This window comes from Oryctolagus cuniculus, chromosome 2, assembly GCF_051225735.1.
Source record: "Oryctolagus cuniculus isolate XC-2025 breed Fujian yellow rabbit chromosome 2, ASM5122573v1, whole genome shotgun sequence".
Lineage (NCBI taxonomy): Eukaryota > Metazoa > Chordata > Mammalia > Lagomorpha > Leporidae > Oryctolagus > Oryctolagus cuniculus.
The window spans coordinates 13,000,376-13,016,484 of record NC_142868.1 but is presented as its reverse complement, the minus strand read 5'-3'; the positions used below and the strand labels follow the sequence as shown (position 1 = coordinate 13,016,484).

The window sequence follows — 16,109 nt, the reverse complement described above, 5'->3', positions numbered from 1 at the left end:
TTTTGTCATTTATTGACTCATTTTGGACCCCTGTTCAACATCAAAGCAATGTTACCATTGGGTATAATTTTTTAAAGGTTATTATATTTTTCTGGCACAACTCAGGAATTTCTTGTTTTTTAATTTAACCTGAAGACTCAATTTAAGAAAAAAAAATGCAAGACTGAAGATCAGAGGACAGGCTTGAGATTTATTTTTGCTCCAAAGACAGGAAGGATATCGACAAAATTGTTTTAGCTCCCTGAGCCTCAACCTCCTTGTTTGTACATAACACAGCAGGAGTGAATCTGGTAAAAAGCAAGATCAAATTTTAACACTGAGCACCTGGCAGCTCTGCCAGAGCCCACAATTCCAGCTTCCTTTGTGGCTCAGTGTGGCCACAATATCAAGTGCAGGCCAGAGGGAGGTGAGCAGACATGATGTATGCACCTTGCAGCAGCCTACCCTGGACCTCTTTCTTACCAGTTTGGAATGGTGACAACTAGAGTGGCATCTTTAGGCCCAGATCACAGAATCAGCAGGAAGATGAAGGCTGAGAATGACTGAACTGAGTGGCCACAAACCAGAGCCTTCCACTCACTTCTGACTACCTCCAGCCTTGCGGCTGTTGGGAGAAAGAGAAGAATATATTTCCACATTATTCAACCTTCTATGTTTTGGGGAATCTTTTTATAACAGCTTAGCCTGCACCCTACTAATTGTAGAATGAGAATTTTTACTTAAGACCCTACAAACCACAGACTTAGGATTCACATTTACTTAAGTGCCACTCCTGCTTTATTTAAGTGACTCACGCAGTGATTAATATCACAGGCTCTGGAGTCAGGGCACAGCAGAATCATAGCTCAGATGCTTTCCAGCCCAAAACCTCAAGCACAATACTCAGCTTCTCCGTGACTTGGTTTAGTTTTCTATAAAAATGGAGCAGTAATAAGATTCACCTGCTTGATTGGGTGTACAAAGGATCAGATGAGCTAGGATGTATAAAGCTGTTGGCTCAGTATTTGTCAACTTGTCACCTTATAAAGCTTAGGTTGATAATAGCTAGTTGCTATTATAATTGTTACCAATATTATCAGAATCATCAGCATCATATCACCACCGTTGTCATTGGTTCATGTATTTGCAAAACTGTTTTGCTGAGCAGACCAGATTTAGGAACCTTGATGTGAGCAGTCACGCATCCCTAACTGAGCCCTCTGGGAATCTCTGTGCATCTGTTGGGCACAGGATGCATGTAGTATTGTGCATGGGTACATGTCCTGAAGAGACCTGCTGCCTTTGCCTTGTTGTCTTTAGAGTGACTGAGCTTGACATTGGCTGCACCCGTGTTCAGCATCCTCCCAGGAGCCAGATCACCTGAAATAAAGTAAGGAACAATGTCAGAAAGTATGTGGTTCAATAGAAAGTGTTTTCTTTTCATAATTGTAATCCTCAGTTTTTAATTATGAATAGAATGCCAATGCCAGAAGTCTAAAAGAGAAGCCTAAAAGGTTACCATCCATTTGAAAAATTTTCAATCAAATACAACACTAAACATAAAAAAGCTACATGGTTAATTGGTTCATTTGGTTTTGGGTGTTTAAAAATGTTTTTAAAATCCTTTGCTTATCTTAAATGAGCCTATAATATGTACACTGTAGGAAATCAGAAAATACCACACAAGAAGAATTTTTAAAAATTAAAATCCTGGGGCCAGCGTGGTGGCGCAGTAGGTTAATCCTCCTCCTGCGACGCTGGCATCTGATATGGGCGCCGGTTCTAGTCCAGGCTGCTCCTCTTCCTGTCCAGCTCTCTGACATGGCATGGGATAGCAGTGGAGGATGGCTTAGGTTCCTGGGCCCCTGGGCCCCTGCACTCACATGGGAGACCAGGAAGAAGCACCTGGCTCCTGGCTTTGGATTGGCACAGCTCCGGCCATTGCAGCCATTTGGGGAGTAAACCAATGGAAGAAGACCTTTCTCCCTGTTTCTCTCTCTCACTGTCTGTAATTCCACCTGTCAAATAAGTAAATAAAATCTTTAAAAAAATTAAAATCCTCTGTAATCTCACCACCCAGCGATAACTACTCACATGCTGAGATACCTCATCAGAGTCTTAAACTTGCATTTCTCCCAACTTTCCAAGAAAAACCTTCATTCCCCTTCTGTGCCTCAGCCCAGACTCTCTCTCTAGGCCCCTTCCAAACTCTTCCCCTTCAGATCCCTTCCTCTCTGCCCCCTCAGGACACCTACTGACACTGTAATGCCTGCATTGACTGTCCAGAGAGAAAGGGCTTCCAAGTCCTGAGCTCTCCTAGTGTTTGCTTTCTTGTGCCATTGGCATTTTAATACATGGCCCCTGGCCCAGCACTTCCAAAAAAATGTGTTATGCAGGATATTAATTGGCTTTATAGATGCTCCTTGATATGCAGTGAGGTTAGGTCCCAACAAACACATCAGCAGTAGAAAATGCATTGAACATGCCTCGCTTGCTGAACATCCTGGCTTAGCAATTCCATCCACTGGGGAGTTGTTCCCCTTCATGACCACAGGGCTGACTGAGAACTAACTGGGAGCTGACTCACTGCTGCTGCCCAGCCTGGAGGAGGGGGATCACACAGCATGTCATCAGCCTGGAAAAATATCCAAATTCAAAACTGTGATTTAAGGATGAAACAAGACCCCTACTTTACATGTTATACAAAAATCAACTCAAAATTAATTAAGGATCTAAATCTGTGACCTGATACCACCAAATAACTAGAGGAAAACATCAGGGAAACCCTGCAAGACTTTGGCATAAGCAAATACTTCTTGGAAAAGACTCCAGAAGCACAGGCAAAAGAATAAAAGTAGACAAATGGGATTACATAAAGCTAAGAAGCTTCTGTGTTGTAAAGGAAAAATTCAAAAAAGTGAGGAGGCAACTGGTCGAATGGGAGAAAATATTTGCAAACCGTGCAACTAATAAAAGATTAATATCCAAGATCTGTGAAGAGCTCAAGAAACTCAATAGCAAAACAAAAAATCCAGTTGAGAAATGGGCAAAGGGGGACCAGTGCTGTAGCATAGGGGTAAAGCCTCCACCAGTGGCACCAACACCCCATATGGGCGCCAGCTGTTCCACTTCTAATCCAGCTCTCTGCTAAATCCTGGGAAAGTAGTAGAAGATGACCCAAGTCCTTGGGCCCTTGCACCCACGTGGGAAACCCAGAAGAAGCTCCTGGCTCCTGGCTTTGGATCAGCACAGCTCCAGTTGTTGCAGCCATTTGGGGAGTGAACCAGTGGATGGTAGACATTCTCTCTCTCTCACTCTCTCACTCTCTCTCTCTCTCAATCTCTCACTCTCTCTCCCTCCCTTCCTCCCTCCCTTTGCCTCTCTGTGACTCTGCCTTTCAAATAAATAAATTAATCTTTAAAAAAAAAAGACATGAGCAAAGGACATGAACAGATATTTTTCAAAGGATGAAATTCAAATGGCCAATAGACACATGAAAAATGCTTGGAATCACTAGCCATCAGGGAAATGCAAATAAAAAAACATAATTAGGCCTTACCTCAGTTGGAATGGATATCATCCAAAAATAAAAAATAAATAAATGCTGGCAAGGAAGTGGAGACAAATATACCCTAATATACTGTGGGTGGGAATGTAAACTAGCATGGCCATTATGAAAGACATTATGGAGATTCCTCAGAAATCTGAAAATACAATCTCCTATATGACCCAGCCATCCTACTTCTGGGAATTTACCCAAAGGAAATGAAATCATCTTGTAGAAGAGTTATCTGCACCCCCATATTTATTACATATTAATTCATAAGAGGTAAGATATGGAATCAACCCAGATGCTGATCAACTGATGACTGGATAAAAAATAATGTATATACACTGTGGGGAGCAACCCAGACTGGACTGAGTTACTGGAATTAAGACTTATTCTATGCATCTGCTCTCCCACAATATGGCGCTGGGAGAGGAGAAAACAGCTTCTACGCAGCTGCCTCCAGTTCAGCCAATAAACTGTAGGACTTGCTCCTGATTGGAGAGCAGTGTACTCGGCGTGTGGGCAGCCGAGTTAGGATTGGCAGAGGAGGACTATAAAGGAGGAGAGAGACGGCATGCACCAGGAACATCTAAGAGGAACATCTAAGGGGAACACCTGTGCAGCCCCCGAGAGAGCCGGCCGGCGGTGTGCCGCTCCCCCGCGGAAGTGGGGAATGTGGCAGGGGGAACCGCCCTTCCACGGAGGTGGAAGGGTCGGTAGCCCACCCGGGAAGAACCAGCAGCAAACCCGGGGAGGGCCGAGCAGACGAAAGAACAGCGCAGGGTCCTGTGTCGTTCCTCCACGAAGAGGAGGAGCGACATAATGGTGCCGTGACTCGGATATGAAGCCTAGGCAGGATTCAGTGTCGTTCCTCCACGAAGAGGGGGAGCGACAATACACTATGGAATACTACTCAGCCATTAAAAAAGAATGAAATCTAAAATTTTAAAAAATAAAAATAAAATTGAAATCTGGGAAAATCCAACAAGTTTTGGTTGGAGACCATCTGTATAATTAAAAAAAGAACTCAATGGCCAACTGCTGGGATAAAGCCAGTTAAATAGATGTCTTTATTGCAGAGCTTCCTAAACACTTCCCAAGCCTATTTGACCATGGATTCCCTGTAGCACACCCAATTTCTTTGAAAAATGTAACTTTGGATTCACCTTCTCATTTATTAGGCCAGAGAACTTCATTTTCTCAGAAAAGTTAAGGTCAGACTACTTGAGAGCTGAGCCTTGGAATTTGGGACTCTTGTGCTTCTTCCAACACCCCTCAGTACCTTCAGGAAATGGAGTCATCTTGCCCCTTGGATTTTTGCAGGATCCTCTGTGTGTACATGCTCTTCTCATGTTGTATGTGAGAGTAGAGACCAAGCCCTAATATTTCGTTATATCTTCTCCAGTGTTGAAGATAGTGTTCAATGAGCCATACTGTATTTGCATAAAAAGGTCAAGTGCATCAGCTGTAGTGCAAATCAGTTCTTGCTGGTACGGCATCCATTCTTTGAGCATCAGACTTATAATTTCCTTTGAGATACTGACTATGGACCAAACCTCAATCTTCAGTCCATGTCATTGAAACAAGTCAACCCCATTTTCCTGGATCCCATGTGATATGAAACTAATCGTGTATTCTATCCCATTGGCCACAGGGGTGAATCATTATTAGACCCATGACCATGGTCAAGTAGATGGAATTAGCTTTGAGGCTTTTGTTGGAACTGTTGACAAACGGGTCTCTTTCCTAGGGCATACTAAGCTGGTGAGGATAATCTTGAAGCTGATGTTGGATACTTTGCCAAGAGCCTGCCAAAGATTAAAGTCAACTCAGAGGAAAGCAAACCTAAGAGATGGAAAAAGAATCAAGATGACATCATAAAAAAGGCCTGTGTCTGAAGCTAGCACTGGCTCTGAGCTTTTCAGATACATGAGCTAATAAATTTAATATAAACTCGTGGATTTGTTTTTCTGTTTGTATATCTAAAAGGGTCTTGATTAATAACTCCGTACATATCTAGGATTTGGTTGCAAAAAATAACTATTTTTAAAGTGATTTCAGGTATTTTTATTGGACAAAATGTGCTGAGAGGGTGTTATGATTCCATAACCCCTGGACTGTTCTTTATTTTTTAAAAAGCAAAGGGATTTACAGAGCATTTTCTACCCTCTGTTACTGACAGATTTTTTAAGACTGGCTCAGGGGCCAGCACCGCGGCTCAATCGGCTAATCCTCCACCTGCGGCGCCAGCACCTGGGGTTCTCGGGGCGCCGGATTCTGTCCCGGTTGCCCCTCTTCCAGGCCAGCTCTCTGCTGTGGCCCAGGAGTGCAGTGGAGGATGGCCCAAGTGCTTGGGCCCTGCACCCCATGGGAGACCAGGATAAGTACCTGGCTCCTGCCATCGGATCGGCGTGGTGCACTGGTTGCAGCACGCTGGCCGCGGCAGCCATTGGAGGGTGACCTTTGTCCCTGTCTCTCTCTCTCTCTCTCACTGTCCACTCTGCCTGTCAAAAAATAAAAAATAAAAAAAAAAAAGACTGGCTCAGGGAACTCGGCCAAGAGTATGAAGACTGTCACCATTTACAGAAATGGAGGTGACTTTTACACTTTATCATGCAGGCTCTCCTTGACAAACTTCCAGATCCTCAGACTTCAGAATGTGCTACTATAGGTTGTGAATCCCTACAAATGGCTATTGGATTTGAGCTGAATGAAGAGACCTCTGGATTCAGAGCCAGACACATATCCGGTGTTTACTACGTGTTTATTGAAGAATAGTGTCTACTAATTTCTGACTCTGTTAGTTGAGTTGAGTAAAACTTCCAAACTGCATTCATTGATCAGCAGGAAGGAGATAATAATTACGTGCCTTTTCTTCTCAGGCAGCGCTGTATTTAATTTGATTTACATATAATGCGTCTGAATGGTGCCCGTTTTCTGTCATGCATTTCTCATCATCTGTTGAATTCTGGGCTGGGATTTCTGCTAGGTGAAGTTACTCTGGAGGCCCTACTAGGACCTCTGACTGAAGACTTACCATGTGCCTGCTGTTGTCTGTCCTAGTGTTCGGCATTTGGGCACAAGGTAAATAAGCAACCAGCCTGCCTCACAAAGGTAGCAGGCTGTGCAGTGGTGTCCCTTACTGACTGTGTCCTATGCTACAGTGTTCTGGTCAGATAAAGGTTGAGAGATGATGCTGTGATAGGTAGAGGGACTTCTGAGGAGGAAGTATTGTAGTCAGTCCTTCAGCTAAGACAATGTAGGAAAGGATCAAAGAGACATAAAGTAGAATAGTCAGGATTTGGAGGAAAGTATTCCAGAAATCTTTGGCTTATACAAACAGCAGGTTTGCCCTCAACTTTACAAAAGCCAAACACTTGACTATTGGTGCTGCATTTATTCCCAGAAGAGGTTTGTGTGAGGTTGAGTTCAAAATCTCATCTCTCAAAGCACAGAGTGGTCACAAGCAATGTGGCCTCTGTTATTCGTCTGGACCCTGTGGTTCCCTGTCTCTTGAGTAGAATTTTCAGGTAGCACCTTGCACACTTTGCTACATCCTTGGCAACAAGACTCTCTAAAACACCTTTATTACAAAAGTCATCACATTTACCGGAAATGGGCTGCTCAGACCAACTTCCACTTCTCCCCAGCCAGGTGGAGGCCACCTAGCCAAGGCCAGATCACTTGGGGGAGACCTCAGGACCCGGCACTTTCTTATCAGAATCTGTTTCTCCTTCCAGGGCTTGTGTCTGGGCTTATATTCTTGGGACTTAATTGATGCACTACATTTTGAGGGGATATTCTTTAGCCTTAAGAGAAATAGATTTTTTTCTGATTCTAATGTTTTCGGATTCTAATTTCTGATGTGCACACTCATCACAGGAAAATTTTGGGAATGCACAAAAGCAGAAAGAAGAAAAACTGATCACCTTTAATCTTACTTTCCAAAGATAACCCTGTTTGTGTCTTGGTATATTCCTGACCTTTTCCTTTGTCAATCTGTATGCACATGTAAATCAGCATGCATATGTAGTTTTAAAATAAACTCAGAACTGTATTAGAACTTTGATTTTATATCCTTTGTATTTTAAATCAATCTATTCATGAGTTTTGGAGGTCCTTGCCATGATGGACTATCACTATTTTACCAATGCTCATGGTAGCACAAATCAGAAACCAAAAAAATAGGCTGGTCAGGAACTTGACTCAGCGCAGCCCTGCCATTTCTGGTGGGTAGGTTCAATGAGCAGCATCTGCACCAGCACTTATAAATTGAGAATCCATCCAAGTATTTAATTTAGCACAACTCTTTCATGGCTGATACACTCAGGGCAACATGAAGTCAGAGCAAGGAAATTGAGTGATGGCAGGACAGACAATTTCCAAAGGTGACCTGAGATAGGAAATAACCTTACTTTTCCTTTTAAAATTTTATTTAAAGAATACAAACTTTATGCATTTCATATATAAAAATTTTGGAAGGTAGGGATTCTTCCCACCCTACCTCCTTCCCACCCACACCCCCACTCTTCTTCCTCCTCCCTCTCCCATTCCCATTCCCATTCCCATTTTTTACAAAGATCTACTTTCTGTTAACTTTATACCCATAAAATTAACCCTATGCTAAGTAGAGGGATCAACAAATATTGTGAAGAAAAATTAAAAAAAAAAACGAACTGTCAAACAAAAAGCATTGTTTCTTAACCATCAAGACAAGGGCTATTAAAATTCACTTTGTAATGTGTCAATTTTACTTATCTAGATTACATTTTAGATATTCTATTAGTTACAAAAATATGGGATGCTTCACAAATTTGCATGCCATCTTTGTGCAGGGACTATGCTAATCTTCTCTGTGTCGTTCCAATTTTCATTTATGTGCTGCGGAAGCGAGCACAGGAAACAACCCTTAATGAATGTTTGGTTTTATAGAAGTTTTGTTTGGACATTTGGCTTGAAACATACTGTTTATCTAAGGATTTTGCTGAAGGTAAAATGAATGGATTGGAAAATATTTAAGGAGATTCCCCCCACCTGTTCCCTGAACAGGAACAGTGGAAAAAATAAAATTTCATTTATTATGCGCATTCAATATTTGTATTTATCATGCTGTGGGGTTTACCTTTTGAAGCTATTTTGTAAAATGGAAACTATTGTGTAAAAATAACATTAGTGATCACTATGGTCCTAAATTTGTATTTATGAAATACATGAAGTTTGTATTCCTTAAATAAAAGTTTTCTGGGAAAAAATATTTGATAAACAGTGCATCAGAGTACATATGTAATAAATAATGAATAGGTTAAAAATAACCTTAGTACTAACATAATTTATATGGAATATGTACATGCCTGTCTATATAGATATGCACATAAAGCCTACTTTCAAAGTATCATCTATACCTGTGAACTTGATAAGCTGCCGTCTGCCTTTGGGTTCACGCACTTCCACTTGTAAGCATGGTTATAAGTGTTGATGGTCCTGCTTGGATTATTTCTCTGTCAAAATATTGCCTGGGAGAGGTATTAGGATTTCTTTGTGTTGTTTTCATTCAATAAAGAAGTATCATTCACACACTCCAGTATCCGTTGACCAGGATGGCCAACCAAAGGAGCTTTCCAGTAAAGCTGTAAACAAGTTGCTTGACATCTGAACTAGGCAGGTTGGCCCCTTTCAGGTCCCACATCTCATACAGCTGGTGCAGCTTGCTGCAAGGGAGGCCTGCCTGTGTCCCTGTTTGAGTGCAGGACTGGGCTGGTGAGAGGAAGGAGTGCTAATTAAGAGCCTGCCATCACCTTTCAGCTATGTTTGTCTAAATTGGTTTGGGACACAGTTGGGTTTCAATTACAAGGAAGCGTATTTCTCACAGTTCAATGCCATGTGCAGCTAGGTGCCAACCAACAGCTCTCTGATGGGTAATGATGAAATTTTAATTAGTGTTTTGGATCCATCTGGAAACCCATTCCAATGTCTTTGCTTGAAGCAGCTCAGCCTTGTCTGGGACCTGTTCCAGCCTGTTTCCATGGAGGAAGAGACAGCAACTGCATGACCCCTGCTCTTTCTGGGCATTACAGCACCCAAATTCAAGCTTTCCATCCTGGAGATTTAGCTAGCCCTCTTTTCTGACTTGAGGCCAGGAAAACGGAAGCCCTCTCTGTGTGCAGGGATATGAGTCAGGAGCAGTGACTGTGGCCTTCTGATGCTCTGAAACCCAAACCCAAACCCCTTCCCCTGCTCTAATCCCAGTCTTACCTCTCTGCTCCCTCCTCTTTCCACGCTCATCACATCCAGGCCACTTTGGTTCCAAAATGAATGAAATGGAGAGTTTAGAAATGGAGTGTCTCTAACTCCCGAGATGCCAGGTCTTACTAGAAAAACTTCCTGAATGGAACTGCTGTTCTCCAAATTTGCACTTACCTGTCTTTCTGAACCTGAGGCTCCTTGTCACTTGAATGTTAAAAGTATCTCCAGATGATCCCCAGATCTACCCTATCAGGGTCCTGGGACAAAGCCTGGAGTGTGCATGCCCCACACAGGCTACATAAACAGGAGAAAGTCCAAATTCCTTAACATGGATGCCAGATTTATGAGTGTCTGACCCCTTCCCATCTTTGTGTCATGCTCTCTTCCCAGCCTCTCACTCCAGTTTTGGCCATAAGGACTCCCCTCTATTTCACACCTTTGTACTACTACTCCTTTTACCTGTATTGCCTCCCCTTCCCGCACAGCTGGCTGACATTCGCTCCTCTTTCCAAACCCAACTCAATTGTCCTCTGTACTCTGATGCCTTTTCTGCAAGAGTGGAGAGAGTCATCAATTCAGCAAATATTTAGAAACTGTTCTGAAATCTAATGAACTATGCAGACAAAAATTCTCACCTGTGGACAGGTGGTTAGCCTAGCAGTTAAGACACCTGCATTCCATTTGGGAGTACATGGATTGAACAACTGTCTCTGGTCCCTTGCTCAAGCTTCCTACTAAGGGAGACCCTGAGAGGAAGCAGGTGATTACTCAAGTAGTTGACTTCCTGCCACCTATATGGGAGATCTGGATTTAGTTTCCAGCTCCTGGCTTTCTCCCAGCCCTGACCTTTGTGGGCATTTGGGGAGTGAACCAGAAGATAGAAAGAGATTCTCCCTCTCCCTCTCCCTCTCCCTCTCCCTCTCCCTCTCCCTCTCCCTCTCCCTCTCATTTTCTCCCCCCCACCGTCTCTCCCTCTCCCTCTCCCCGTCTCTCATTCTCTCCCTCTCCTCTCTGCACTTCTCAAGTAATAATTTTTAAAATTTTTTTTAAAAAATACCCATTTTGGGGCCAGTGCTATGGCACAATGGGAAAAGCCACTGCCTGCAGTGCTGTTGTCCCACATGGGCACTGGTTTGGGTCCAGCTGATCCGCATCCAATCCAGCTCTCTGCTATAGTCTGGGAATGCAGTGGAAGATGGTCCCAGTCCCTGGGCCCCTGTACCCGTGTGGGAGACCCAGAGGAAGCTCCTGGCTCCTAGCTTCAAATCAACTCAGCTCCAGCCATTGCAGCCATTTGGGGAGTGAAACAGCAGAGGGAAGATATTCTCTCTCTCTCTCTCTCTCTCTCTCTCTCTGTCTTTCAAATAAATAAATAAATCTTTTTTAAAAAAATACCCATCTTGGGGGCTGGTACTGCAGTGTAGTATGTTAAGCTCCAACCTGGGCTGCCAGCATCCCTTATGGGCACTGGTCTGAGTCCTGGCTACTGCACTTCCAGTCCAGCTCCTTGATAATGCATCTGGGAAAGCAGTGGAAGGATGGCCTACGTGCCTGGGCCCCCAAACCCATGTGGGAGACCCAGATGAAACTCCTGGCTTCTGGCTTCCCTTCACTCTGTCCAAGCTGTGGCCATTGCAACAATTTGGGGAGTAAACCAGTAGATGGAAGACATCTCTTTCTCTATTTCTCTTTCTCTCCCTCTTTTCCTCTCTCCCTCTCCCTCCCCCTCCCCTCCCCCTCCCTTCCTCTCTGTGCCTCTTCTCTATAACTCTGCCTTTAAATAAACAAAATTTTTAAAAAATCCCTATCTTGGGGCTGGTATCATAGCACAGTGGGTTAAGCCGCTGCCTTCAACGCCAGCATCCTAACTGGACTGTGGTTCCAGCCCTAGCTGCTAGCTGCTCCGTTTCTGATCCAGCCCCCTGCTAATGTGCCTGGGAAAGTAGTGGAGTATGGCCCAAGTACTTGGGTCCCTGTCATCCACATTGGGAGACCCAGATGGAGTTCCGGACTCCTGGCTTTGGCCTGTATCAGCTCTGCCCATTACCACCATTTGGGGAGTGAACCAGCAGATGGAAGATAATCTCTCTCTCTCTCTCCCTCTCTCTCTCTCTTCTCGCTCTCTTTCTCTCTCTTTCTCTCTCTCTGTGTGTGTGTGTGTAACTCTGACTTGAAAAAAAAAATCCCAATCTTCTTTTTTTTTTTTTATCTTTTATTTAATGAATATAAATTTCCAAAGTACGACTCATGGGTTACAATGGCTTCCCCCCCCCCCATACCGTCCCTCCCACCCACAACCCTCCCCTTTCCCACTCCCTCTCCCCTTCCATTCACATCAAGATTCATTTTCAATTATCTTAATATACAGAAGATCAGCTTAGTATACCTTAAGTAAGGATTTCAACAGTTTGCTCCCACACAGAAACATAAAGTGAAAAAAATAGATGATTTTTTTTAAATGATGATGAAATCAGATCAGACCTATTGTCATGTTTAATCCCAGTGAGAGTCAAGTTGGGAATTGATAATTTCTTTTTCTTTTTTTTTTTTTTTTTACAGAAGATCAGTTTAGTGTACATTAAGTAAAGATTTCAATCGTTTGCACCCCCATAGAAACACAAAGTGAAATATACTGTTTGAGTACTCGTTATAGCATTAAGCCTCAGTGTACAGCACATTAAGGACAGAGATCCTACATGAGGAATAAGTGCACAGTGACTCCTGTTGTTGACTTTACAAATTGACACTCCTGTTTATGGCATCAGTAATCTCCCTATGCACCAGTCATGAGTTTCCAAGGCTATGGAAGCCCCTTGAGTTCTCCGACTCTTATCTTGTTTAGACACGGTCATAGTCAAAGTGGAGGTTCTCTCCTCCCTTCAGAGAAAGGCACCTCCCTCTTTGAAGACCTGTTCTTTCCACTGGGATCTCACTCACAGAGATCTTTTTGCCAGAGTGTCTTGGCTTTCCATGCCTGAAATACTCTCATGGGCTTTTCAGCCAGATCCGAGTGCCTTTAGGGCTGATTCTGAGGCCAGAGAGCAGAATCTACAAAGAGATCAAGAAACTCCACAAAAACAAAACCAACAACCCACTTAAGAGATGGGCCAAGGACTTCAATAGACATTTTTCAAAAGAGGAAATCCAAATGGCCAACAGGCACATGAAAAAATGTTCAAGGTCACTAGCAATCAGGGAAATGCAAATCAAAAGCACAATGAGGTTTCACCTCACCCCGGTTAGATGGCTCACATACAGAAATCTACCAACAACAGATGCTGGCAAGGATGTGGGGAAAAAGGGACACTAACCCACTGTTGGTGGGAATGCAAACTGGTCAAGCCACTATGGAAGTCAGTCTGGAGATTCCTCAGAAACCTGAATATAACCCTACCGTTCGACCCAGCCATCCCACTCCTTGGAATTTACCCAAAGGAGTTTAAATTGATAAACAAAAAAGCGGTCTGCACCCTAATGTTTATTGCAGCACAATTCACAATAGCCAAGACCTGGAACCAACCTAAATGCCCATCAATGGTAGACTGGATAAAGAAATTATGGGATATGTATTCTTTAGAATACTATACCGCAGTAAGAAACAACGAAATCCAATCTTCTTATAACTCATATCTGAGAGAGGAGAGATAAGTAAGTGAAATTGCTAAATCATATGGTAATTCTGTTTTTTTTTTATTTTTCCAAATATTTAATTCATATTTCCCAAAGACAGATAGTATTCTTCTATCTAACAAGAAAGGAAATATTTTTATATCTGGCTATCTGTCTGTATCAGTGCAACAAAATCTCAACAAGAAATAATTATGAGTATAGTTTGATACTTTACAATAGCCACAACCTGAGAATTCCAAGAAACAGGGGCAAACTTTTTTGGGCAAAAATATGTCAAGATAAGGATTGTTCTTTTGTTCTTTTACAACCAAAAGCTAAGTCATCACTGACAGAACAGGCAGCAAGGCACTACCAATGACAAAGACCTCTTTATTGCTATAACTGAGATATTGTATAAACTCTAATACAATAGATATTTTTGCAAGTCATACATTAGATTAGAATTTCAACTCATAAAGGTCTTACAAATACAAAGATTGATACAATAGCAAATAGGAAGAGAAAAGTCTGGTGCTATGGAAGGAACCACCAGACTGTTTTCCAAGTTACTGCACCATTTTACATCCCTTTTCCCACCCCTGCCCCCCAAAAGGCTCTGAGTTTTCCAAATTCTAATCAACATTTATTTTCTTTTGTGCTGATGATAGCCATCCTAATTGGTTTTGGTTTTGATTTGCATTTCCTAATCATTAGACATGTTGAGCATCTTTTCATGTGCTTATTGATCAACTCCAAAATTTTTGACATATACACTGATAAGAAGGGTGTTGCTGTGAAATGAAATGGGGAATACTATGAGATGAACAGATTTTGAAGGAAAAATCCAGAGTTAAATCTGAGACACTTATTATATTCCTAGTAGAGATACTGGAAAACAGCAGGTTCTATAAGTCTGATATTCAAGTGACAAGTCCAGCCTGGTCATGTAAATTTGGGAGTCACTGGCAAATAGACAACGCATTAAAACATGAGACTGGGTGATATTCCAAGGGAATGTTTATAGAGAAGAGATACAGTCTTCAGCCTAAGCTCTAGGACTCTTACTTGAAGGATGGGAGATAAGGAGGAACTAACAAACCAAGGAGGTGAGGAAGGAGCTTCAGTGATCAATGGATAGGTATTGCACCTTGAAAGCCAAGTGAGGATAATGTGTCAAAAAGGAGGGAGTGATGTATTAGATAAATACTGCTGGACAACTGAAGAGGTAAAGACTGAGAATTGGCAACATGGAGGGTATTAGTAGCCTTGATGAACTGGGTGGATTGGATTTGTTGGAGAATGTTGAACCATCCCTTCATACTAGGGATGAATCCCACTTGGTCCAGGTGAATGATCTTTCTGATGTGTTGTTGGATTCAATTAGCTAGTGTTTTTTTTTTTTTTTATTTTTGCAACTCCGTTTATCAGGGATATTGCTCTATATTTCTCTTTCTCTGTTGTTATATTTTTCTGTTTTAGGAATTAAGGTGATGCTAGCTTCATAGAAGGAGTTAGGGAGGACTCTCTCCCTTTCAGTTGTTTTGAATAGCTTGAAAAGAATTGGAATTAGTTCTTCTTTAAATGGCTTGTAGAATTCAGCAGCGAAGCTATGAGATCCTGGGCTTTCTTTTTTTGGAGGGTCTTTATTACTGATTCAATCTCCATCTTGGTTATTGGTCTGTTGAAGTTTTCTATGTATTCATCAATTTTGGTAGATTGTATGTGTCCAGGAATCTATCCATTTCTTCTAGATTTTCCAATTTGTTGGCATACAGCTCTTTGTAGTAATTCCTAATGATTCTTTCTATTTTTGTAGTATCTGCTGTTACATTTTCTCTTTCATCTCCGATTCTAATGATTTGTGCCTTCTCTCCCTTTTTTTGATTAGTTGGGCCAATGGTATATCAGTTTTCTTTATATTTTTTAAAAAATCAACTCTTCATTTCTTTTGGGTTTTTTGTTTCAGTTTTGTTTATTCTCTAATTTTAATTATTTCTTTCCTCCTACTAATTTGGGGTTTGATTTGTTGTTGCTTTTCTAGGTCCTTGAGGTGCATTGATAGCTTATTTATTTGGTGCCTTTCCAATTTCTTGATGTAGGCATCAGTTGCTAAAAACTTCCTTTTTTAACACTGCTTTTGCTGTATCCCATAAGTTTTGATATGTTATATTATCATCTTCATTCATTTACAGAAATTTTTTGATTTCTCTAATGATCCACTGTTCATTCAGGAGCATGTTGTTCAGTAACCAGTTGTTACTTTCCAGCTTAATTTCATTGTGGTCAGAAAAGGTGCATGGTATGTTTTTGATTTTCATGAATTTGCTGAGACTTACTTTATGTGTCCTAGTATATGGTCTATCCTTTAGAAAGTTCCATGCACTAGTGAGAAGAATGTGTATTCTGCAACTATGGGATGAAAAGTTCTGTAGATATTAGGAAGGACCATTTGGTCCATAGTGTTGATTAGCTCTGTTGTTCCTTTGCTGATTTTCTGTCTGGTTGACCTGTCCATTGATGATAGTGGGGTGTAGAAGTCCCCAATTACTATTGTATTAGAGTCTATGTCTCCATTTAGATCCATTAACCTTACTTTTAAATAACCAGGTGCCTTGTCTTTGGGTACGTATACAACTATTATAGTCATATTTTCCTCATGAACTAATCCCTTAATCATTACATAGTGCCGTATTCTGTCTCTTTTAACAGTTTTTGTGTTAAAGTCTAG

General features: G+C 41.8%; 1 protein-coding gene and 1 non-coding gene across 6 annotated transcripts in view; one reads left to right on the top strand and one right to left on the bottom strand.

Moving 5' to 3' along the window:
- The window catches only part of FAM184B (family with sequence similarity 184 member B), a 141,868-nt gene that overhangs the window by 64,957 nt on the left and 60,802 nt on the right, over positions 1 to 16,109 (top strand). The window lies entirely within an intron of this gene.
- Positions 8,320 to 8,426, bottom strand: LOC127490405 (U6 spliceosomal RNA). The gene has a single exon (XR_007918367.1). It is a non-coding gene; the product is annotated as a U6 spliceosomal RNA (small nuclear RNA).